The sequence below is a fragment of the Solanum lycopersicum genome, chromosome 9 (genome assembly GCF_036512215.1).
Source record: "Solanum lycopersicum chromosome 9, SLM_r2.1".
NCBI lineage: Eukaryota > Viridiplantae > Streptophyta > Magnoliopsida > Solanales > Solanaceae > Solanum > Solanum lycopersicum.
This window is the reverse complement of record NC_090808.1, coordinates 14,728,434-14,754,078: the sequence shown is the minus strand read 5'-3', so window position 1 is coordinate 14,754,078 and position 25,645 is coordinate 14,728,434. Positions and strand designations below refer to the sequence as shown.

Below are 25,645 nucleotides of genomic sequence, written 5' to 3'. Positions count from 1 at the left end.
CTTTGAGCTTGCCAATTAAGCAAATCGAAATCTACCATCACAATCAACTCTTTTACTTAAATATATTTTCATAGTTAGACCCTTGATCCATGCTTCTTCATTTGTTGTGTCATTTGTGTAGAAGAAACAAAGTCGAGCTTTTGCAGGGTAGTGCTTCCCTTTGGGCGACATGAGAATCACCCCCACTCCTTATGCCTTTTGTATTCACTGTTCCATAAATGTATAACTCCATCGTGAACAAATAACTTTTGGCGTATATGAATATATTTGTATTTTTTATTTGTTAATGTTAATTTTTGTTTTCTTTCTATGTTTAAAAAATTAATTGTCCCAAAGGGCTCAATTTTCATTGAATTGGCAAATTTGATCCAATTATAACAACCTAATTAATTTTAACTATAGTCCAACAACTATGACTCAAATTTTAATCTCCACTATTCATAGTTTTTTTGATCCAATGACTCTTGTTTGACCCTATCATAATACAAAACACCTCAAAAATCACATTTTGGTCCTATTACCTTTTTAATTCTTTCTTTCTCCCCTTTTTTCCCAACCAATCTTGCAGAAAGATCGAATACTAATCATCACTTTCATTTAGATTTATAAAGTTCCGGTAATCTCCATTATATATCTCTTTCATAAATGTGTAGAGCTCTTCAATGACTGTTTTGATATAAGTTTCATGTCAAAACTTCATCGAATAACTTTACAGGGAGTTCTTATTTTTTCGACCTCCACTTACCCCAAAATCTATCAAACTTCTCATCCTCTCATCCCATTTCCAAATTTGTCACTATCACAATTTTTTAAATCATAGAAGTTATTTTAGTGCCTGAATATGTCTATTTTATTAGATTTTTTTAAAGATTTAATTTTCTAGTTTGTTCGAATTATATAATTTTTTTAAAAGCTTATATTTTTTTAGTCTTTTATTTATTTTTATAGTGTTTGATCTTTAAAATATATTGGATGTTTAAATTTTGCGTCAATGAGCTGATTTACTTTTTAATATTGGGTCTTAGCTATTATAATCAAATGGGTTCTACATAATACGGCTATTTTTTAATTTTTAGCTATTCCGTATAGCTTTTATTCAATTAATGAATAAAAGAAAATGAGAATCTCTAAAGGGACTTTTAGACTTTTTCAATTAATCATCTCTTTGAAGAAGGAAAAAAGAAAAAAAATAGTGCTCGGTGATACATTAGTATGACAAAGGGTCATATGCACACATTGACTCTTAAGCTTTCTAAAAAGAGGAGGATCTTTCGTATTCTCCACCTATTCAACAATCCTTCTTTCAACTGACAAATCTATCAAACCGCAATGACAATCTATCTAGAACTGGTTTGGGGAATAGCAACGATGCTTCTCTCAGTGAGAATATCCACAAACACACCAAATTTCTAATACCTAAGAAAAAAATAATTTTTTCAGTCTACTCGAGTAACCGTGTATCGATAAAATACTAACCCCAATCTCCCTAGCAGCCCCAGTTGCATAACATCCATCTTTTCTCTAATGAGTCTCGGTCCACATTTTTCCTCTATCAACATTATTTCCCTTTGCCTTATGAAATTTTCGAATGCTAAAGGGTTAGAATAATTAATTAAGAACATATTTATCTAAGAACATCATATAAAACAACCATTTCAGCTCTTTTTACAGCAAAACTCTTCATATCTCCAGTATGAGAAGTTTGGTTATTAAAATCCAGTTAATGATTCCTCTTGCAAAGTTTCCACAGGCAAAAGAAGAACAATTTGAATAATTAAATTCAGGGAACAATTAACTCTAGGTTTTGAGTGTGTACACTGAGTCGTCAAGAGCACTACAATTCTCTCTTTTTTTTTCCTTCTAGTCTCAATGGAGGGAAATTAGAATGACCCTTCTTTTAAATCTTTATAAAATTCAACTGTCCACAAAATCTTGTGTTATAGAGTTTTTCACAACATACTTTTTGTACAAATTTAAATCTCATTTGTATCGCCAAATATTTGAAATCTAAGTATATGATGTCAATAACACTGTTCGATTCCAGCTGTCCTTTAAAAGTTTTGTATGAACATGTTTCATTAGCAGTCACGAGAGTCTTGTATTTGACTTTGTAATGAAAAGTGCCTATGTCATAAAGAGTTGTTAAATAAGAACACATGAAGCCTAATACTTGACATGCAAATTCATCACCAATTGGATATATTGTTGTTTGTTGTCCCTTTATATGGTCTTTTTCTTATTTCATCCCAAGTAAACAAATTCTTAATTGGTGATGTTCCTCTGCCATTGAAAAAAGTAAGCAATTTTTAACACAATTGTCTTGCATGCAATTGTATTTGGTCACAAATATAAACTGAAGTTGTTTTTGACTTTTTATGAGTTAAATGGAATGAAAAAATATCTCAAAACAATATTTGTTGTTATTCAAAATTTTTGAAATATTATGAAATCTAACTGTTACTTTATAAAAGAGAAGATATATTTTACATGTTAAAAGAACACGTCAAAATTGCAAACTTTTTTCAATGGCTGAGAAAAATCACCAATTAAGAATTGCTAATATCTCAGATGAAATAAGAGAAATAGCAAATAAGGGACAACAAACAACACTATATAAAATTAATGATGACGTTGACGTTGATAGTCAAGTATTCGCTTCATAAAGTCTTACCTACATGCAAATATTATTTATCCCGTTGGCGCTTTTCCTTACAAAGTCCAATACAAGATTCTCGTGACTAATGATGTAACATACTCAAAGCAGTATTCAAATAAACTGTAACAACCCTAAAAATGAATAGGATAAATATTTAAGAATATTTATTTATTATTTAAAATCTGAAATTTTATGGGCAAAATAGTCCTTTCACATAAAATTAATTAAATCAGATTTTATGCATTAAGGAGAGTCCTAATTGACTATTCATTATCTATGTCTAAACAACTTCACACGTTTCACTCTCTCACGTCTATCACATTCTCACGTTCAAACTCTATTGTTTTCTCTCTGCCAATTAACGTGAAGAACAGAAAATATAACAAAGTTTCTTCACACTTGAAGAATCATGAAAAAAATCTAAGAAAGTAATATAATAAAAAATGTTAAGGCAAGGGAGATTTCCGTCGAGTTGGTGGTGAAACTTAGGTGAGTCGGATGTGGTTTTGGAGGAAGGTTTAGGCAGCATCTTAAACGTTTGAACATCAATTAAGGTATGGTTTTCTTACCTCTTGGTTCCTTTCCCAAGGGACCCCTTAAGATTCAATATATCAACTCCGAAAACTAGGATTGTTCCTCTCTTGCATATCCCTGTCGCTAGCTCCCATTGATTTTTAGGTTGGGTATGTATGCTGGTACAAAGTAAGGATGAAATGTGTTTTCGTGATGTTTATTTTTAAGTATGCATGTTCAAAATTTTGTGAATAATGATTATGTTGTTCGAAATTATGTGAAAAAGTGATGTGGGTGTGTATGTTCATATGGTGTGTGAAGTTGCAAGTTTTGAATGAAAATGCTTGACTAATGTAACTAATAAACTACATGCACTAAATGCTTGGTGAAATGCCCTAAGAAACTAACATAAAAAGGTTGATGAAAGGAAAATAAAAATTATGAATAAATTTCCAGACTAATGTACTTTAAATTTCGTTCAAAAAGGTGGTTGAGATCTTGAAATTTAATACATTTAAAAAAGGTGAGGCCACCAGGGTTCGAACCTGTGACCTTACCCTTTAGCTACTTGAATTTGCGAGTAAGGGAAAAGAAAAGGGGGCTGGGGGGAATCGAAATGGGGTCTGTTGGATTAGTAAGAAGAGAATAAAAAATAAATTAAAAATGGGACGCGTGGGGATCGAACCCACGACCTCCAGGTAGCGAGTGAAAGAAGAGATATTAAAGAAAGGAAAATGTGAGGCGTGGGAATCGAACCCACGACCTCAAGGCTGGAAAGGAAAAGGCAATTTAAATAAAAAAAAAGGTGAGGCTGTGTGGGGTTTGATCCCACAACTTCACTGCCAAATGCCTAGCCTAGTGGTTTTTAATTGAAAATTTAAATAAGGAGGTTGTAGGGGTTCGAACCCAAAACCTCCCAATGCTCTAGCGAAATAACAAAAAAAATAAGGAGGTTGTGGGGGTTCGAACCCAAAAACTCCCAATGATCTAGTGAATTAACAACAAAAATAAGAAGGTCGTGGGGGTTCGAACCCACAACCTCCCAATGGCCTGGCGAAAAACTAAAGAATAGAATGGAAGAGGTTGTGGGGACTCGAACCCACAACCCTTCGGCCAATTCAAGAGGAAACCAAGTAGAAAATTTAAGGTAAAATGTTAATGTTGGAGCTCGATTTGGAGTTCCAATGTTATGGAAATTAAAATAAAATCAATGAAAAATGTAAATGTTATCCAGGTGATTCGAATTTGTGTTTTTTGCCTAAACTTCCGTATTGATACATAAGTCATACTTGAACAAAATATCCAAGAATAATGTCACCTACTTAGATCAAAATTAGGATCTTGGCTTATATATAAGATACATAAGTCTTGTACTACATAATCTTAGGAATGCATGAATAAATTCACGAACTATGAATGAAGCCTCATGGCTTGTGTGTATAGACTCATATGTCTAGCATACGTTCAAAAGTACGTGAACCTATGATGTATGTAATGAAATGATTAATCCTAGAAGGGTTTAGTATAAGTGTAAGTTACACTAGATGGCCAAGTGCATTGGCATAAGATGACATGAACAATGAAATGAGGAAATGAATAATGAAATGATGAAACCCTAGAAGGGTTAAGTAAGGGTGTGACACATACTAAATGGCCAAGTGCATTGGCATATGGTGGAATTAACATTCACGTAATAAGAGTTGGGTAACTATGAAAAGCAAAGGTGCTAATGATTAGTAATGTGGCGACAACATGATATGAGGCTAATGTAAATGATGAGAATAATTTTGAATGAGCCTATGTAAATGTTACCAAAATATACTCACCTATAAGAGTGTAAGATAATGAGGAGAACAGTCTCTATTAACACTCTAACCAAACTATTAAGCTTAACACTCTTAATACTAATGATGAGAGGAAAAATTATCAAATGATATATGATGTCTTCATACTAGAAGCCAACTTCCATGATGTATGAGATAAATGAAATGGAACTTTATACTGAGCACCGATAGGCTAGCTATGAGCGGTGATGCCTTCTTTCCTGAAGGGAGAAGGTTCACGTTTCTCTCATGAGATGAGACTGTCCGGCTTTCCGGGTATGGTTCTCGTTATATCTCCTAGTCTTCGTACCTTACAACCAATATAGGGATCTGGTAGGGTTAAATTCCCATGCACGCTAGCATGTTTGGGGTAACTTTGGTTGGTGATTCCACCTTATTTCAGTGTGAGGGAGACACTGTATTTCATGATGCTCACATGATCTATATCGGTTAAAGTTAAAGTTCCCAATGAAAGAATGAGGCCAACCTCAAATGATGCACATAATGAAATGAATGATACCAAAGGTGTTAGGATAGTATAATCAAGAGGTGAGTTAGATTAAAGTAATGACATTAGGTAATTCTTGGTCATCGCATGACGAACCAAATGAAAGTCTTAAACTACATTCTAGGTATAACTGGTGTCTACACTGGCTTATGAATGAAATGAAATGGAGTACGTATGAATGAACGAAACAAACTCTGTGTTTGCTAAATAATACTCCCTAGTTAAGGTCCCATCTGTTGAGCCCTCATTTCTGGGATGTCTTGTTGTTAAGTCCATGATTCCAAGGCCTCATAGCATATGAATGAATGATATTAAAGAAGTTATATCCTACATGCAAAATGTGTTTTATGCTATATGATAGGTGATATGTGTAAATGTTATGTGCTATATGCAAATGAGAAAAGTATGATGATGTATGTTATTCTCATGCTGTAACTTTCCTATTCCAAATCTGGAAAGCTTACTCACTTTTCTAATCCAAATTTGGAAACGTTCCTAATCTCAAATTTACAAGTCCACTAACTTGACTTCATAAAATCATATAGTTAGGAAAGAGATATTCATTCTTATGCATGTCCTTAGTGTGTGTGCTTGCATATACCCATACTTAGTACAAGTGTTTACTAACCCTATACAAACTATTCTATTTTAGGTGCAGGCATAGGTGGACGATAGACCTAAAGGATCCTCGCTGCAGTTATCCGAACGTTCAACGTTCATCCAGCTTTGGTAGGTCTTCATGCTTTCGAAGATTATGTTGTTTCATATTCTAGATTAGTTTTAGATTTGAGCTAGTGGAGCATGTTCCACTAGCGTTTCTTTCTTGTTTTTATTCAGTCTATATATTGGTGCCATTTTGGAAATTATACACTTAATAAGAATTGAACTATTTCTTTCAGTTGCTTATCTCTTAATGTTAGATGCTTGATGGTGAACAATTACGTATTTATGAGAATGTTTTTTAAGTATGTTAAGAAATAATAAGTTTCAATTTTTTTGCTAAAAATTCACCTATGTAGAGTAAGAGTGACGTAAGTATGCTTGTCTGCGACCTCAGAGAGGTCAACGATGCTAATCTTCTCTGGGGTCTAGATTCCGGTCGTGACAAAGTTGGTTCAGAGAGCTAGGTTATATTCCGAGGAATATAAGTTCACAGCAATCACATTATGTATTTTCTATGTCATGGTAGTGAAGTACACCACTATCCTGGATTAGAGATTGTATGATGCCTAGGAAAATTTCCCTTTTTCTTATCTTATCGTTCTTTTCTTAATGTCTGAGTTCTTGGTGTTATGAGCATGTATAAAATCAATCCTTGTTGTTTTTCATAGAATGAACACTTGGAGATCTAAGGGTCATTGAAGGGGAGGAGCAGCTGCTAGGGGTAATAAGAATCCACCCCAGGCTCCAACTGAAGGAGTGCCATTCCAGTTAACCCAACTGGGTTGACTGATGCTTAGGTGAGGGCATATCTGGCTCATATGGCATATGCCATTACGATGCACGCTTAGGCTATGAATGCCTAAGTCAACCGATAGGATGTTCAGAAGAAAACCCACCGGTTCGCAGCATGGATGACAGGATGTGAGACTTCACGAGGATGAACACTACTATTTTCACAGGTTCTAAGACATCATAGGATCCTCAGAGTTACTGGATGAAGTACAAAAGATTCTAGTGGCTATGGGGGCCATAAATAATGAGAAGGCTAAGCTGGCTTCCTATTAGCTCAAAGATGTTGCACAGACTTGGTTCACGATGTGGCAAGATAGTCGTGTGTTAGGTGGAGTGCCATTAACTTTGGAGCTTTTCAAGACAATATTTCTCGAGAGGTTCTTCCCCAAAGAGATGAGGGAAGCCAAGGTTGAGGAGTTCATTAACCTTAAACAAGGCTGTATGACAGTCAGGAAGTATTCCTTCAATTTTTTTAAGCTATCAAGGTATGTCACTTTCCTTAGTATTTAATAGCAAGAATTAGAAGAGTACTTAGCTTTGTTGAAATTATCCAGGTATGCTACTTCCCTGGTTTCAAACAACAGGGATGAGATGAGCAGGTTCCTCACAGGAATCAATGGAGACCTGGAGGAGGAGTGTCGGTCTGCAATGCTCCATGATAATATGGATCTTTCCAGGTTAATGGTGCATGTCCAGCAGGTAGAGGACAGCTGCAAGAAGAGAGGTGTTCGTGGTGTTAGGAGTACTAGGCGTCAACATCAGGTAGGTCCCAGCCGTGGAGGCCACATAAACAATTTTGGCGTTCATGAGAAGCCCAGGTTCAAGAAGGGGCAACAGAGTTCTGGGAATTCTAACTCTTAGAGGAGAACAACACCTAGAGGAGGCAGACCTGAACCCTAGAGGGACAAAAGAGGTGAGATGCAGCGTCCTCAAAAGACCTGTGTTAAGTGTTGTCGAGCTCACAGTAGAGAGTGCGGACAGGGCACTAATGCTTGTTTCGGTTGTGTAAGAGTGGGCACATGTCAAATATTGTCCACAGAACATAGGTCAGGTTAGAGGCAATTCTCAGCCTAGGCCTAACCCACAGAGTGCAGCAGCAGCCGAGCCTCCCAAGAGGAACAAATTCTATGCCCTGAAGGGCAGGGAGGAGCAGCAGAAGTCCGCTGATATGGTCACATGTATGTTGCATGTATTCTCAACTTCTGTTTATGCTTTACTTTATCCAGGGTCTACGCTTTCCTTTGTGACTCCTCTGCTCCCTCTTACTTTTGAAATACTACCTGAAGTTCTGCATGATCCTATAGTGGTCAGTACGCCTTTAAGAGAAAGTGTAAGAACAGATACAGTATATAAGGACTGCCCAATAGTTGTATGTGGTAGGACTATGTGTGCGGACGTGGTTGAACTACCCATGCATGATTTTGATGTTATTTTTGGCATGGACTGGCTTTACAGTTTTTATGCTTGCTTGTACTGTCGTAGTAGAGTGGTGAGGTTTAGCTTCCCTAATGAAGAATAGTTAGTCAGGGAGGGGTACAATTCGAGTCATCCTTATCCGTTGATTTCAAATCTTAAGTCCAATAAAATAATGTCCAAAAGGTTACCGTGCCATCTTGTGAGTGTTAATAATATAGATCATGACATTACTCCCACAGACTTAGTTACTGTAGTGAATGAGTTCCTAAATGTGTTTCCTGAAGATTTGCCTGGAGTTCCTGCCATTTGAGATATTGACTTTAGTATCGACTTAAAACCCGATACTAAACCAATATCAATTCCTCCTTATAGAATGAATCCAACAGAACTCAAAGAGTTGAAGTTGCAGTTAATAGATCTTACTGATAAGGGTTTCATTCAGCCGAGCATATCCCCTTGGGGTGCTCCAGTGTTGTTTGAGAATAAGAAGGATAAAAACCTTAGAATGTGTATCAATTATCTTCAGCTCAACAAAGTCACTATAAATAATAATCATCCACTTCCCAAAATAGATGATTTGTTCAATCATCTCCAAGGGTCTAGTTTCTTCTCTAAGATTGATCTTCGTTCAGGGTACCATCAGCTTAGGGTTAGGGATCTGGCGGGGTTAAAATTCCCATTTCAGGTAGCATGTTTTGGGTCACTTTGGCCAGTGATTCCACCTCATTTAGGTGTGGGGAAGACTCTAGATTTCATGATTCTCACATGATCTATGTCGGTTAATGTTAAAGTTCCCGATGAAAGAATGAGGCCAGCCTCAAATGATGCGCATAATGAAATGAATAATACCAAAGGTGTTAGGATAGGATAAGCAAGAGGTGAGTTAGATTCAAGTAATGACATTAGGTCATTCTTGGTCATAGCACAACGAACCAAATGAAATTCTTAAACTACATCGTAGGTATAACTGGTGTTTACACTTGCTTATGAATGAAACGAAATAGAGTACGTATGCATGAACGAAGCAGACTCTGTGTTTTCTAATGAAGAATCCCTAATTGACGTCCCATCTGTTGAGCCCTCATTTCTGGTATGTCTTGATGTTAATTCCCTGATTTCAAGGTCTCATGGCATATGAATGAATGATACTAGAGAAGTTATATGCTACATGAAAAATGTGTTGTATGCTATATGATATGTGCTATGTTTAAACGTTATGTGCTATGTGAAAATATGAAAAGTATTATGATGTATGTTATTCTCATGGCATAACTCTCCTATTCAAAAAATCTAGAAAGCTCACTGACTTTCCTAATCCAAATTTGGAAACCTTCCTAATCTCAAATTGGCAAGTTCACTGACTTGACTTCCAAAAATCATGTTGTTAGCAAAGAGCTATTCTTTCATATGCATGTCCTTGGTATGTGCTTGCATATAACCACACTTAGTACAAGAACCTTATACAAACTCTACTATTTTTGGTGCAGGCACATGTGGACGATAGATATACAGGATCCTTGCTGCAGTTATCCGCACGTTCAACATTCATCCTTATTTGGTAGGTCCTCATGCTTTTGAGGATGCTGTTGTTTTATATTCTAGATTAGTTTTAGAATTGAGCTAGTGGAGCATGTTCCACTAGAGTTTCTTTCATGTTTTAATTCAGACTATGTATTGGTGCCATTTTGGCAATTATACACTTAATATGAATTGAACTATTTCTTTCACTTGCTTATCTCTTAATGTTAGATTGTTCATGGGGAACAATTACGTATTCACGGGAATGTTTTCATAAGTACGTTATGAAACAAAAAGTTTCAATTTTTCTGCTAAAAATTAACCTATGTAAAGTAAGAATGACGTAAGTAGGCTTGTCTGCGACCTATGAGAGGTCGGCGACACCGGTCTCGTCTGGGTCTAGATTCTGGTCGTGACATAAACAAATCAACTATAATAGACGTTAATAATCCAATAATATAATTTCAACCAAACATAATAAGGATATTACAAGTTACTACATTAAAGAGAAATTAGTATGAATAACGCATGTAGATAAGGACATGAAAAACAAAAAAAAAAGAACATATTTTTAAAATATCATATAGAAATCAGATTGTACTTGTTGGGAAATTATTGGGTATAGCAAGAGTTAATCAAAAATAGAGGGAAGATGAAAAGAATAATCGAAAAAGATTCTCTTATGTTTTAAGAAGAGGCATTTCTCCCTCATAGGTTGTGGAAAGATAAAAAGATGTGTTTAAATAGATAAACAATTTTATTAATTGTTTAAAGAGTTGGAAAGAGGGACTCCCTCGTGTCTTCGATGTTGTCGGTCACATGGCTCGGTTTCGACTTTAACTTTGGAAAATGATCGAGTGAATATTTTTTGAACAAAATTTATTTTAATTTTTAATTGAATTAATTAAATTAAATTAAATGGCCCAAAACATTTCAATTAATTAGTTAATTAACAAAAATGTTCCGACCCAGCTCAGATCTACGTATAACCCTTTTTATCAAAACTTTCCCGTTTTATTTGAATTTCCCGCGGTTGGAAATGGCTATTCTAAAAGGTTCCAATATTTAGGAACAACCATGACCGTTTAAAGGGTTGCAAATTTTCAAGAATGGTCGTGCTTATTATGAAAGGTTGTAACCTTTCGGAACCAGTTCTCTTGGCTATAAATACCAATAATACTTCAAACTTTTTCCTTACAATTTTTTGTGATTTCTTCTTCTTCTTCTGCACTAAGTTTAATCGTGAACTTTACTATCATTTAGTGGCTCACTGATATCAGCATTTTGGGTATTAATAACTGGTGATTGAGATCATGACATCCTAGGAGGACATATTTCAAATCAAATCTCAAATACTAGAGGAGAATAATTTTCTTAAGGGAACCTGTGTATACGGTGGGGTTGATCTTTTTTCGTTCTGTCACATGCCTATCATTCTTTATGAATGTGGGATGTATTTTCCCTTCCCATTAATTTGATAGCTGATCACCAAGTTGCCTGGCCCGCAAGATAGCTCATCGACCTCATAACGGTTGCAATACTATCGTCATGTGAACCATTGTGAAGTAAGGCATAGGAACTATATCTTACTAAATATTTCCAAAACCAACTTTTGGGAGTCTCCTCCCATACTCCCGTATGTAACCACCAGCAACAATATATTTAGTTAATGCCATATATAGACTACACTAATAGATACTAGATTAGGATATCAGTATCTAGTGGTTGATGTCTGGTACGATATCCATACAAAACACAAATGAAAAGAATGGATTCAGATCAAGCTCGAAATGGATAAAATGTATTTATAGTCCTTCTAAAAAACTAAAGATGATCTAAAAACGAGTTATGAAGTGATTTTGGATGATTTTTGCAAGCTTCAGTAATGGTGGGAAGTTGTTTTCTTTGAAGCTATTTGAAAGAAAATGGTCTAAAAACAGAAGCAGTGAGTAGAATGATGATGATTTAACCTGTGAAAGCTAAAATATCATCAGAAAAGTCATTGAAATCAGTTGAGCATTTTGATTTTTTCTTGAAGAGCTTTTCTCCAATAAAACTTTTTAATAAATGAAAAAATAAAAAAACAATTTCACATTTGTGTTGGATGACTAGGGACCAAATTGTAGTATCAAAAACTTGAGAGTAGGGTGTTGTATATTTTGCAAGAATATTGAATGATGTCATATATGGTGTTTAAATTACCAATATTTTGAGAGTTTTGTCTAAATGTTCAATTAAGTTTGAAGAGTGGCTACCAATTAAGTGACTAAGATATCTCCCTAATGCTTTCACATTTCTTTTTAGCACTCCACTCAACTTTTTAATTCACTTCAACCTTATTTCTCCCTTTTCATGATATCTACTCATTTCAAACACCCATTCTTCTTTTGATTTGAGGAATGTTCTAACATGAGCTACGACCAACATTTTGTTTTTCTTCTTAATATTCTTTCATCCAGGAATTCACTGAAGCACTTCTTATTTCGAATCATATGGCGCTCAATATTTTTATCTCACTTCTCTTTGTTCTATTGGTGCACAAAACCCCCCAAAACATAGGTTGTCTACATCACAACTCATTTAATTTTTTCTCTCCCAAACATAGGATTTTAACTTGCGTCACAAGGTATTAGAATTTAGGTGACAAAAGGGTACAAAAAATAGAGGATCATTATATTTCAAGGTCTTCATCACTGCCTTACAAAAAGTTGGATAATATGCAATAAAGTGGCCAATAACATTCATTTCAAGTTCAAAGGGACTGACAAATATTGCATCAGTTTGGGAAATTATTTAGTAGAGTGTCTTGTCAAAAAGGAAATAGGTTCTCCTTTCAAGCCAAGCCACATATAGAACTTCTCCTTGAAATACAATTTGGGTCAACTTCTAAACAACATATATATACAAGCATGAATAAAAGCCTTACCCCACAAAGCATCACAACCCAACAAACATTCAAGTTAGTCTCTGAATCAATCAAAGAAAATGACTTTTGACTAACTAGAAGATGTTTTCCTAATGAGGAAATGAGACCATATGTATTACTCAGAGTTTTCGGATTGAGAGACAAAATACAAATAGCATGTGTTGAAACACGAAAAAATGTGAAAGAAAATAATTGTTAGTGTAAAAGTGATAGTTGGTTTGCGGCCTTGCTGTTGTGCTGACTTGACCATATTTTCGATCATTTTTCTCAAATTCTAACTGAAATCCTTGAATGAACCATTTTTCTAAAGCTTCCTCTTTGTTAATCAGAGACCTTAATCTTCTTGGTACTACTAAATTCCGTGGTGCAATTGATTTCCGGGAGAACGAATATTCCTTTTGAAATTCTTCTCATGACTTCAGAGGCTTTATTGAATTCTTCACGCACAATTTTTTTGGGGTAAAGATTCCGTGCCTCTTTAACCTTTATCACTTCTATATCGACTCAGGTACTCAACTTTTACTTTTGGGGAAAATGTCGTGAGCTTTGAAATCTCTTTGAAACAAGATTGTATTGAAAGGTACTAAAAATGTTAGATTTAAAAATATTAAAAGATTTAATCAACAATGACTTACACTTAAAAGGGGTATCCATTTTAAGGAAGACGACTAAGAGATGTTATATTTGAATGAGTCATGACATGCACTTTGTATTTGACTCTTGATGTGTTTGTGTTGTCTAGTTCTCAAAGTCTGAATCATTTGTACTATGAAATTGATTTATGTATCCTAGAAGCACATCATGTAGATGAGTTGAGAAGCGGTTCTCTTTCCACGTTCCCTCCAATTAACCGTTTTCACATTGTTCTCTCTCATTATCTTAAGGTTCTTGTGAGATTTTTCATTGATAAGATCCTCTCTCTTGTCTTCTTATGGTTCTTGTGAAGGTTTTCACCAATAATACTCTTTTTTCTTTTTTTATTATCTTTTTGTCTTATGATGCCATCAACGGTTCGCTTATAAGTCTCTTTTTCGCTTGATGATCAATTTTTCGACACAAAACATATTGAATATGGTATTCATTCTTAAAGAGTTAATAAGAAAGTCAGTTGCTTAACAAAACCATAAACTAATCAACTACAATTTTGGAACTATGTCAACAAAATAAAAGAAACTACCCCAACTCTTAAGAATAATAGATTATTAATTTTTTTATGGTATTACCGAACCCAAAGGATTTGCCAATGTATTATTTCAGAATTAGGACGAGCATAGTTCACAAGTTTAAAGTGAGGACTTTTTTTATTGGTTTTTTTATTTCCTTTAAACAAGGGCCTTCATCTTCCCAACCATAAAATGTCAACCGTCGTTTGTCAATGTCTGTTAAAATGCATTAGATGTAGTATCTTTTACTGTGTTTGCATTGATAATTATGCATGTGAATTCTTTTCCTCCACATATGTATGGTGCAGTGTGTTAAAATTTGTACAACATCAACCCCTATTATTTAGTTTGCATTATAGCTATATTTTACATTTCAGTTGATAGTTGTTTTCTTTTAACTCGTGATAGTTTTCTACTATGTAGTATTGCAGAATTGTGCTCCTAATTATTTAGGTGAGTTTTCTAAGTGGGAATATGATTTCATAACAACTAGTAACAATCTCTGCAACACAATTTGGCTATCTTTTATTCTTCCTGTTATTTGCTTTTTCAATTATTGGTTTCTCGATCAAGTTGTCTTCCAAAACTCACAATAAAGATAGATGTTATATGTGAGGGTTGCATGTATGGTATAACACATCAGTTATCATATGAGGATTCAAAATATAAGGCCAAGGAATCATTAGAGTTAATTGAGTTTGATGTATTTAGACCTGTCAAGAAACTCTCTGTTGGTGGAATGAAATATATTCTAACATTCCTTGATGATTTTTCCAGGTATGTATGGATTTACTTTTGGAAGGAAAAGTCTGATACAGTTTCAAAATTAATAGAATTTAAAAAAGTTACCGAAGTAGAAGTTGGCAAGAAAATTATTTGCCTGCGAATGGGATATGGTTTGTGGAATACACCTCATATATATTCTCTGAATTCCTTCAGATTTATCAAATATGTCGTCATCTCACATGTCCAAAAACTCCACAACAAAATGGCATAGAAGAACGAAAGAATAGACTCCTAACAGAAATCTATCGGGGCTTGCTTCACGCAAAAAGTATTTGGGGATAATTGTGGGCGGAAACTATGAAAACTGCAGTTTTTGTGATCAAAATAGAATTCCTCAACAATTTTTAAGTTTTCTTTCACCTTTTGAGAAGTTATGGAATATTGAAACCATCATTTAGCTATTTTCGTGTTTTCAGATATGTATGTTATGTATTCTTACCTAACCATGTAAATAGATAGATGGAGAAAAAGGGTGTTAGGTGTATCATTGTAGGGTATGACAGTCATCGAAAAGGGTGTCTTTGTTGTGACCTAAGCACGGGAAAGTGTTACACTTCTCAGAATGTGATATTTGATGAAGCTTCTTTATTGTGGCCTTCAAATAAGAAGATCCTTTCGTATTCAAATGTTCTCAAAGATGTATTAGACTCATCTCATGTCCAGGTAAGTCTAGATGAAGCTGAAGATGAAGCAAACGAAGATATTGCTAAAGAAGGCATGGCTCAAAATCCTTGGCAATCTAGTGTATGCCAACAACAAAGTGAAGCAAACGAGCTAAGTGGAACAAACACACCCCCGTATCTTAGAAGTTCATCAAGGATCAGAAAGCTTAATACAAAGCATGTCAATGCTGCCATAGTAGAAGAAAAAAATGAAAAATAATTAGAGAATTTTGAGGAAGCATTCCAAAATGTGAAGTGGATTAAAGCTATGAAGGAGGAGATTCATGCGCTAGAACTGAATCAAACTTGGGAGATCTTGGTAAATCCAAGAGATATCAAACCTATTTCTTGCATATATTACTAGATAAAGTGACACATAAATGGGTCAATTGAAAGGAACAAAGCTCGTCTTGTAGACCGAGGCTTTTCTTAGCAATATGGACTAGATTATGATGAAACATTTGGTCTAGTGGCTAAGCGTATTACAGTTCAGATCATACTTGCACTTGCTGCCAGTTAAAATTGGAACCTATTGCAGATTGATGTAATGAATGCCTTTTTTCATGGAGAATTGGATCGGGAGATCTACACATGTCAACAAATGATCTTTAAGAGTCAAGCTCATCCTATTTATATATGTAAGCTTCTAACATAGCTATATGGGTTAAATCAAGCACCAAGGGCATGGTATGGTAAGATTTCTTAATTTCTTACTCATAGTTGTTATTCTGTAGAACCAGAAGATTTCATCTTGTTTGTGGATGTTGTTGGAAACAAACTAGATATTTTTCTAGTATATGTGGATGATCTAATCCTAACAAGAGAGTGTGAAGAAGAATTTCATCTAACAAAGAAGAATTTGTCAGTTCGATTCCAGATGAATGACTTGGATAACTCAACCATTTTCTAGGCTTGGAGGTTGATTGAAAGGAAGAAGGAATTTGTTTGCATCAGAAAAGATATTCTAAAGATCTGTTGAAGAAGTTTGGAATGTTGAATTCCAAACCAATATCAACACCATTGGACCCAAATGTTAAGATGTGTGCACACGAAAGAAACGACTTAGCATAACTGATGATGTATCGACAATTTTGAAGTAGTCTAATTTATTTAACTCACACTTGACCTGATATTTCTTTTGCAATTGCTGTGATGATTTGCTACCTGCACAACACAAAGAGGCACCATATGGAGTCTGTTCGGCGAACACTAAGATATGTGAAACGTACAATTGATTACAGTCTTTTGTATAAGAAAGGTGAAGAATGCAAGTTGGTCGGATACTGTGACTCTAACTATGCAGGGGATCATGATACCCGATGTTCAACAACTGGCTATGCGTTTAGGCTCAGAGATGGAGCAATTTCATTGTGGAGCAAAAGGCAACCAACTGTATCGCTATCAACAGCAGAAGCATAGTATACGACAGCAACCTTTGCAGCTCAAGAGAGTACGTGGCTTATGCAATTGATGAAGGATTTACACCAACCAGTTGGCTACTCAGTTACCTTGTACTGTTACAATTAGTCAGTGATTTACTTGGCTGAATATCCTATTTTTCATGCTAGGATGAAGCACGTGGAAATACATTACCACTTCATCAGGGAAAAAGTGTTGCAAGGAGAGATTGACTTGGAGCATATTAAAACTGAGCAACAAATTGCAGATGTATTCACAAAAGGCTTAAGTGTCCAAAAGTTTGAAAGCTTATAAAAACAACTAGGCATGGTTAAGACTAGAGTTGATGCCTACAGGGGATGTTAAAAGTTGTACAACATCATCCCCTATTGTTTAGTTTGACTAAGTCTGTAGTATGACTATATTTTAGGTTTAAATTTGTAGTTGTATTCTTTTAACTCGTGATAGTTTTCCTATTGTGTAGTATTGTTGAAATTGTGTTCCTAATGTTTAGATGAGTTGGTTAAGTGTAATAACATTAGTGGTTTAGTGGGAATATGATTCTATAACATGTAAACCTATATAAGGCTAGAAAGCCTATTGAATGATATCATCCGGTAATAATCTTTGCAACAGAATTTAGTTATCTTTTATTCTTCGTTTAATTTCCCTTTAAAACATTGGATTCTCTATCAAGTTTTATTCATTACAGTGTTCCTTCGTACAACACATCCTTGATAAGATATGGACCTTGCCAGTTTAGGGAAAACTTTCGCTTGGATTTTTTCTTGTACGGAAGAATGCATTTTAAGACATGTTGGCCTACTTCAAAATATCTTGGGTTCACCCTTTTTTGTTACGAGCCATACTTTTTTAATAAAGCTATCCAAAACAAATTCCCACCAATCTTTTTCTTAGATTAATGTCATTATTATAGTTGAGTTTTATCCCATTCAATTCCTCAATTTTATCTTCCACAATTCCGAGAGATTGAATTTCATCTTTTGATGGTGTTACCACCTTGGTTTCATACCGAGAAAGGGGTTTCACTAATCAAAATGTGTGTTGTAGGAAAATATCCCAAATCTGTGAAAGGTTCTTCCATATAATTTTCTGGAGCGATGAACCATCATTCTGAGGATTTTTTTGATGATTTTGTTGGCATCTTCCACGACTCTATTGGCTTTTGATCGGTATGGAGTAGAATTGTGATGCACAAGTTTGAATTGGTATATAGATTTGCAGTATTATATAAGATGATTGTTCTTGGGATACCAAAGGCAAATAATGTTAGAATGGAAAAAGTCCACAACTGCCTTCTAAGTAGATACCTCTAAAATTACTCCCTCCACACATGTAGGGAAGCAACAAAATTGATGTCCTTTTGAAGCTTTTGTCTCAATTTTCTGATGACATCCACTCCAAATGCAGCGAAGGGCCAAGAAGTGTCCATAGGGTGTAACTCTAAAGATGTGAATGAATTAAATTACCTTGACTCTGATGATGTTGGTTCACAAAATGAAAGCAATCCTATTCCATCGTAAGCCATCAATACCCTACTCGAATAAGTACTATCTTTTATATCAAGGAAATATCCATTCATGTGTGATCCACATATCTCAACATGTATTTCATTCATGATTTTCTCATTTTCTTCAACATGCACACATCTCAAAAAAATTAAATTTAGGGTTCATATATATAAAATTATCGCTAAAAAAATCACTAGCAAGGCAACTAATAATTCTTTTCTAGCTTCCATTAGCATGTTTTGGATGTCTTTTGTCTGCACGAAAGTGTTTTATGTCTAGGTACCATTGCTCACCATATGGTTCAACTTCAATTGTATTAGAACAGTAGTGTTGTTAACGAACACTATTTCCAAAGGAGTGATGCAATTGTTGCTAGGATATGGAAGCATTGCGGCCAAAGTAGTCAGGGCATAATTAAAATCATTATGAAACCTGGGAATATATCTAAAATTTATGAACCTAAATGATTTACTTATTTCATCCAAACACTGTTTGTATGGAAGAATCTTGAGGTATTTGGTTTTCCAGTCGCCTTGAGCTTGCCGAATAAGTAAATCGAAATCTACCATCACAATCAATTCTTTTACTTCCAGATCTATTTTCATATTAGACCCATGATCCATGCTTTGTCATTTGTTGTGTCACTTGTACATGAGAAACAAAGTCGAGCTTTTGCAGGATAGTGCTACACTGTGGGCGATATGAGAATCATCGCAGTTCTTATGCCTTTCGTATTAATGTTCCATAAAAGTATAATTCCCATCGTGAACAACTAATTTTTGGCGTATTTAATTGTATTTGTATTTGTATTTTTTTATTTGTTAATGTTATATTTTTACTGTCTTTATATATTAAAAATTGAATTGGCCCAAAGGGCTAAATTTTGATCGAATTGGGCTAATTTGAATACAATTATAACAAACTAATCAATTTTAAATGTAGTCCAATAACTATGACTCAACTTTTAATCTCCAGCATTCATATTTTTTTTGTCTGACCCTATCATAATACAAAACACCTCAAAAATAAGATTTTGGCCCTTGTACTTTTTAAATTTTTACTTTTTCCCCTTTTGTTATTACCAATCCGGCAGAAAGATCAAATACTAATCATCACTTTATTTTTAGACTTATGGAGTTGTGGTCATCTCCATTATATACTCCTTACATAAACGTGTTGAGCTATTCAATGATTGTTTTGATATATGATTCATGTCAAAACTTCATCGAACAATTTTATAGGCAAATTTTTTTGCGACCTCCATTTACCCCCAAAATCTGTATCAATCTTATGATTCTCTCATCCCGTTTCCAAATCTGTTACTATCACAATTTTTTATATCAATAGAAGTTAGTCCCGGATTATGACTATTTTGTTAGATTTCTTTTGAAAATTTAGTTTGCTAGTTTGTTTGAAATATATTATTTTTTAAAAAGATTTTATTTTGTCTTTTATTTATTTTATAATTTTGATCTTAAAAATATATTAGATGTTTAAATTTTGTGTCAATGACCTCATTTACTTTTTAATAATGGATTTTGGTTATTATAATCTAGTGGGTTCTACATAGTACGCCTATTTTTTAAGGGCAACATTCAGATATAGCAAATAAAAAATTCATATTTGTATGCTATAGCAAAGTTTGCATAATTGCGCTCCATAGCAAACATAGAAACTGTATAATTTGCTACACATATACAGTTGAAGCAAATTGTATAAAACAAGAAAGAGAAAGACTCTTGGGCAGAGAATTGTATAAAAATGAAGTGTATAAAATGAATTGTATTATTATAAGTGTATAGAACAATTATATACAATTTGAATTGGTATAAAATGAGAAAGAGAGAAAGACAAAAGAGACTTGACAAGGAATATACAATTGAATCGAATTGTATAAAACGAGAAAGAGAGAAATTAGATACAATTTGAAAATTCTATAAAACGAGAAAGAGAGAAAGACAAAAGAAACTAGCAGGGGAGTATTTTTATTGTATAATTATAAGTGTATAGGACGAAAATATATGTACTTGCATGTGTATATACAATTTTCTCACGCTTTATGCAAACAGAAACGCAATTTATACATTTCACTTCTGTTTATATAAGCGAGATTGGTGAGGGTGGCGAGCGAGATTTGGGAGAGTGGCGAGCGAGATCTAGAAGAGGGGAGAGAGAGGAACAAAAATATATGTATTTATACAATTTTCTCTGCTTTATACAATTAGAATTTTTTTAAACACTTGTGTTTGTATAAAAAGTGAGGAAGCGAGCGAGAGATTGGAGGAGAGTGGCTAGCGAGATATTTGGGAGAGAGGCGCCTGACAATTTTTGGTAAACGTTTGCTATGGAGCACAATTAAATCAAACCCTAGCTACTCCATTTATTTTAGGTTATTAGTTTGCTATAATATACAATTTTTCTTTTTTTTTTTTAATTTTTAGATGTTCCATGTAGCTTTTATTCAATTAATGAATAAAAGAAAATGAGACTCTCTAAAGGGAATTATAGTCTTTTTCAATAATCTTTTCTTGGAAGAAGAAAAAAAGAAAAATAATATAGTGGTCATCTTGGGTGATACATTAGCATGACAACATTGACTCTTAAGATTTAAATAAAGGCAGATCCTTCGTATTCTCCACCTATTTAAAAATCCTTCTTCTTTCAATTTACAAAGCTATCAAACCGCACTGACAATCTATCGACAATTGGTTTGGGGAATACCAACAATGCTTCTCTCGATGAGAATACCCACAAACACACCGAAAATCTAATACGCAAGAAAAAATCATTTTTCAGTCTACTCGAGTAGACATGTGTAGATAGAATACTTACCCCAATATCTCTAGTCGCCTCAGTTACATAATATCCAACTTTTGTCTTATGAGTCTCAGTCCACATTTTGCCTCGATAAATATTTTTCCATTTGCCTTGTGAATTTTTCTAATGGTAAAGCATTAATATAATGAATTTAAAACATATTGATGAAAGCACATCATATTAAACAACCATTTAATCTCTTCTTACCGCAAAACTCTTCATATCACCAGTATGAGGAGTTTGGTTCTGTCAAATCCATATATTGACCTCTTGCAAAGTTTCTACAGGTTAAAGAAGAACAATATGAGTAAAATTTAGGGAACAATTAACTTTAGGTTTCGAGTGTGTCCACTGAGTCGTCAAGATACTACAATTCTCTTTTTTTTCCTTCTAGTCTCAACAAAGGGAAATTAGAATGACCTTTCTTTTAAATATTTACACAATTTCAAACCATCCACAAATTATTGTATTATAGTGTTTTTCACAACATATGTTTTTACAAATTTGAATCCCATTTGTATCGCCAAATATTTCAACTCTAAGTATATGATGACAAAAACACTTTCCGATTCCAATTGTCCCTTGAAAGTCTTGTAATAAATATGTTTCATCATTAGTCATGAGAGTCTTGTTATTTACTTGCAACTTCAACTTCATCACCAATTTGATATATTGTTGTTTTTTTTCCCTTATGTGCTAGTTCTCTTATTTCATCCAAGATAAAAACAAATTCTTAATTGGTGGTTTTCCTCTCATATTGAAAAAGTGAGCAATTTTTAACACAATTGCCCTGTATGCAATTGTGTTCGGTCACAAATATAAACTCGAGTTTGGGAGCTATTGAGGTAAAAACAAGAGAAAGTTTAAGACATGGTGATATTGTGGATAAAAGAAATTTCTTTTGAAATCACCTTTGTTTATCGGAGAATTTTTGTTCTGAAAGATTCCTATGGCTTCTCTAGTGCATGCAAGATGAAACTCTGATAATTCTTGGAATTGTAGACGTTGTATAATTTAGGAAGAAGATACTATGGGACGTCTTTTTCGAATAAGATCACATGTTATTACAATTTAAATCCACTTAATCAGAGATATTGGAATTGTGGGCCCTATTCTCAACTTGAAGTAGTCCATAAGGTTGTGGTGGGCAGTGGAAGGCAATTATAGAGTGAAGGTAGTTTTCCAAGCTTTACTTAAACTATTTTATTGTTTCTGTTGAGGCAAATGAATACAATGATTCATGGAAGTTCCTTTTCAGAATTTGGAGTGCTATGGGGTATTAATAATACAATTTTAAATTCATTCTTGTTAGATTGAAAGAGAAATGTAGCAGCAACTCTTGGCCACTTATTCTTTGAGAATTGAAATAGTACAAACCTAAATTCTCTTATAGAATCTTTAGAGGAACCTTCATCCTCCTAATTTACGGAAGTGCAACATTGATTGGGCATCTAAAAAAATCATGGTCGTAGTTCAACAGTCTTTTGTATCAGAGATGGTTGGAATGTATGCGTCCACTTATTTTAGCTGGGATCTGGTCCCCGTAGCACCAATGTACAGTAAATAAAGAATAAAGACATAAAGTAAAAGAGATAATTACTTTTATATGGAAACCTCCTTGCTAAAGGGAGTAAAAACACGACCTGTTCTCAATAGGACTTTTCAACAACCACTTTCACTAATCTTCGATCAAGCAAAAGTAAAATCCGGTTACAAAACAACCAAACCCTATAGTCTCTTCACTAAGCAATACACCCTATTGTTAGCTGAGCACGAGCAAATACAACACTGCTCAGTAAGAACCTAAGTTACCCGTAACCCAAGCCCTTACAATGAAACACCCAAGGTTTGATAAGTTTTATCAAGTTCGAAATGAATCCTACAATTTGAGAACAATTACAAGCAAATATAAAAATAGCAAATAACAAGAAGAGCTGAAAGCCTTTTGATCAATATCTTTTTGTTTTGATGCTTGATGGTATTTTTGCCTTTTTGATGAATGAATGATATTGTTGTGATTTGTTTGATATATATAACCAAGATTTATTGTCCATCAAACAAAAAAACCTAGTCAGTTTTGATTTGAGAAGTACTCTACTCCTCACCAACCTCCCTGACGCAGACAACTTTTTACAGTTGTCAGTACTTTTCGCAGATGAGACTAGTTCTTCATACTCTGAAGAGGACCGTGTCCCTTCAATTGTGAGGAATCACAAAACATCTTGAGGAGAGTCTCCTATTTTGTAGTAGTTAAAGGTTTTAGATTTCTAATACAACCAACATAGTAGCGGAAGGTAGAGCTATAAAAGAGCGTCTTATTTACTATATTGACCATCAAATTGCTAATATCATTATTCAGATTGACTCTTAAGTTCTGGTGCACATTTTAGAGGAAGAGTGGAAAGTTTTATGGACTGTGGCGCAGGAGATTAGTATCATCAGGAGATTGAGAAGAGATATTTCGCAAGAGTAAACATCCCCTTATATAAGGAAATAGGTTCGTAGATTTTCTTACTAATTTAGTTTTATCTTTTATGGGTGAATTTTAGATTAACCAATTTCAAAAAATTCATAGCACAGAAAACAAAACACTTAATCTAGCTAAATATAATACACCATACATAAGGAGGCATCTACACAATTAACAGAGCAAATAGTGGTATGTGTATCATAGTCCATGATCCATTACTGATTACATGTAAGTTCAATCTTCTAAGGGAAAATTTACTATAATGATAAGCTAAAGTTTGATGTAAAATCAATGGAGTTGTGTATTTAAACATGGTAAGAGTTTGGGGTATCCATTAGTAAAAAATTTCAGTTTCAGCTAACATCAACATCAACAAGGTGAATCTATAGAAACCTACAAAAGGATGCAACATAAATTTTCTCAGATTGCATTGTGGTAGAATCATCCAAAGAATAGCTTAAATAATGGTATTAATCCTGAATGGGGTTCAATCAATTAAGACTTTGTAGGGAGATAAAACTATAATGAGATATAGCTGAAACATAGAGCCTTAATTTTGGTCATGCCATCTGTGGATAGTGGAACTGCACATTTTGAAGGCTAGAGTTAAGATTCACCGCAATAGTAGAACTTGTTTTAGATGATGAGTTACATTTACACCATCATATGCACTTACTAGTAGTAGATCTAACCGGGGGATTCACAAATCCCATGATGATTGGTTTCAGAGACTAACGAGGTAGAGTGATGTGATGAATAACTAACCTTTGAGTTTTGATTGGTTAAAATTAGTGTATACTTGAGTGATTCCATAATTATGCCATCTCCTAAAAACAACAAGAAGGTACGCATTAAAACTATTTTAGCATTCGAGGTCAAGAATCAAAGATCTCACTTTGATTATAAATAGAATTAAAGATCTCGCCTTCACTGTAGCTTGAATCACAACAATGGATGTGTATGAAGATTGGGATTTAGCGTATAAGGAAAAAGCTGGAAGCTTGCGACTGTTCGCTTTATCACTTTTCTAATATACTTCTTTTTTTTATTATTTTTATAGATATTTTGTACCATTTGCTTATGCTTCTATTTTTGGACCGGATCACTTTTGAGCTCGGTTATTTGTAAATATTCACTTTGTTTTTATGAATAAATGGTCCTCGCCCGATTTAAAAAATTACTTCTTTTTTGAAGTAAGTCAATTCAAATAGGATCTTAAATTAAGGTAGAAGATAAGATACCATCCACATTAATTAGGGTAACGTCTATCACTTATGTTTTTAATTTTTAATCACATTTATTGATTTAAAAAACATATATTCTTAAGGATTGGATTATGGTTCATATCCTCCTGTCAGAAATAAAGCGAACAGTTGGCCAAAATTGTGAAGCTAGAAAACAGATTTATGTCAAGCTGGTTTTAACTAGTATAAAATATGATTATTTTCAGAAAGTGCACATTTTATCTTAATTTTAAGGCTAGTATTATAAAAATTAATGCACATCAGGATCTCAAATACATTAATTGTCACGCCCCGAGCCTACATCATAGACGTGGCCGACACCCAATGACAATTATTGGCCTTGAGCGGACCCTTGGCTTGGTTTACTTAAATCAGCAGAAGACTTAAGACAATACAAGAAAACATTCTTATAAAGTTAAACAACTTTTCCAAAATGAAACTTAAGTCTCATAGAAAAACATTTGCAATAGAACAAGAAACTTAAAACTAAACTGTCTGACTGTCTACGAAGTCTCTATAATACTAAGATGAAAGTTTGAACAAACCCCACAACATCTTATGAAAGAAGACAGAAAGCAATAAATATGTGTCCTCTAGAATGCAAGCAGGTTCATGTAACATCTCATAACTAGTAATATCCAAGAATACGCTAAGAAACTAAATTTATCATTTTTGGATTGAATAGAAAAAGAAATCTGCAAAATTTCCTAAGTGTAAAAAGTGAGTATTGATCATTTTCAAATGGCCATAAAATCTAG

At 34.1% G+C, this 25,645-nt stretch overlaps 1 long non-coding RNA gene across 1 annotated transcript in view; it reads right to left on the bottom strand.

The window, feature by feature from the left end:
* Positions 1-24,653, bottom strand: part of LOC109121140 (uncharacterized) — a 35,063-nt gene extending 10,410 nt beyond the window's left edge. Inside the window, exons 1-3 of the long non-coding RNA XR_002028531.3 lie at positions 24,409-24,653; positions 21,381-21,454; positions 21,189-21,296 (exon numbers count right to left, since the gene is read on the bottom strand). This is a non-coding gene — a long non-coding RNA (uncharacterized lncRNA). The remainder of the gene's footprint in view (positions 1-21,188; positions 21,297-21,380; positions 21,455-24,408) is intronic.
* Positions 24,654-25,645: the final 992 nt, after the last annotated feature.